At 36.0% G+C, this 1,752-nt stretch overlaps 1 long non-coding RNA gene across 1 annotated transcript in view; it reads left to right on the forward strand.

Moving 5' to 3' along the window:
• LOC107017369 overlaps nucleotides 1-1,249 on the forward strand; it is a 15,295-nt gene extending 14,046 nt beyond the window's left edge. Inside the window, exons 3-4 of the long non-coding RNA XR_001456488.2 lie at nucleotides 534-760; nucleotides 834-1,249. This is a non-coding gene — a long non-coding RNA (uncharacterized LOC107017369). The remainder of the gene's footprint in view (nucleotides 1-533; nucleotides 761-833) is intronic.
• Nucleotides 1,250-1,752: the final 503 nt, after the last annotated feature.

A 1,752-nucleotide genomic window follows, 5' to 3' on the forward strand; every position in this document is an offset into this window, starting at 1 on the left:
TATATATATATATATATATATATAAAATCACATTTTCTATTATTGTTTTATCCTTGAGTATCATGCGTTAAGTATCCATAGTTGAGGACCTATAGTTGAGTGTCATATCTTTAAGCTGAGTATCTTATCTCTAAGTTGACTAAGCTGAGTAGTTTTAAGTATCCTTGCGTATTCCTTGAGTTGAGTAAGTTTGACAAAGAGGTAAGTATGTTTCTTTTTTTATTAAGTTCAAGCTCATGTTTATGTTTTAGAATTGCCCTTACATGCTCGTACTTTCCACGTATTGAGACATTTGGCATGCATCATTTGACGATGCAGATATAGGTATTCAGGGTCATTAATAGGAGTTTTTTGATACCACATGCAGTTCGAGTTAGTTATGGTGAACCTCCTTTATTTCGAATTCCATCTTTTTCATTTAAAGGTTTCATTGATAGACAGTAGAGTTTCAGAAGTCTTTATTTTTTTTTTAAAATATTTTAATGACTTAAGTTTCCTATTTTAGGGTGAATTGAATATATTTTTGTATTCAGAGTTACTCATTTGAGTTGAAGATCGGGCACCTGGTCCACTCGGCTAATGTGAGAGCTACTAGATTGGAGGCTTCTCTGCCATGGATGATTGAGGTTGTAATTCTTACTACACTTACCCCCCTCCGAGCTTCTATTGATGATTTGTTTGCTAGAGTTACAACTTTTGAGAGAAGACAGGGGGAGTCTTCTGAAGTGACGACTTTTGAAGTTGAAGTTATTCGTATGAGGTAAGACGTGGACTATTTAAAGTTATTGACTTCACTTCCCTATTGGAGGGTGCTGATGATGTTGATGCCCCAGAGGCTTCTGTGATTTCTCAGGATACCACCGGAGACATACATAGGGATGGAACAATAGAGATCAATGAAGATCAGATTGAGGTGAGAGAGGATAGCATTTACGAAGACCTTCCAGATCGAGGAGACTATTGTACAATCCTTGATCCACACATCGCAGACCGAGATGTCCATAGAAGCTCCTAGTGGATCCGGTACTCCTAATAATGCACCGGGCACTGATGCTCAGACAAATGGAGCGACTGAGTAAATAAGATCTATCTTTATCTCTCTTTCTGTCTTATTTTTCTTGACTTCTAGATATTATTTTTGTTTGCATTTGAGGACAAACTATTTTTATGTGTTGTAGGGTGAGGCCCACCTAGTTTGACTATTCTAATGTATATATACGGTTTTTGAGATATAACTGTGTTGATGCTAGTTTCTGGAGGTTTAAGCTTGTGTTTCTGTTTTAAATAGTGAAGTGATTTTTTGCCCCTTTAGAAATAAATTCCACCTCTTGATAGTGTTTAAATGTGGTTGTTCATTTGAAAATATGAGCATCGGTCGGGTTCAATACTGATGACTTGAATAGTACTCATAATCGAACAAAAATGAATATATGGCTACGAGAAGACCAAATACAGTTGCATAGACAATATATGAAATTTTTGTATCTCGTTATGACTATCCAATTATCAAATTGAGTCTCTTTTTATGAACATTGCACACTAGCAGAAGTGTGGAGTCTTGTTTGTCATTAGTGTCAATGCCTTGTGTGATGATCTTACCGTGAACCATGCATGATAACACCTAGAATTTTTCCAGTTGGTCAAATTGACTAATTGATGCAATATCATGATATAATCTTGGGCAACTTCAAAGAGTGTGAAACAACTTTACATTATACCTCTTTTGTGGCCAACTTTGTGAGTGTGTGATCC

This window comes from Solanum pennellii, chromosome 4 (genome assembly GCF_001406875.1).
Source record: "Solanum pennellii chromosome 4, SPENNV200".
NCBI classification, from domain to species: domain Eukaryota; kingdom Viridiplantae; phylum Streptophyta; class Magnoliopsida; order Solanales; family Solanaceae; genus Solanum; species Solanum pennellii.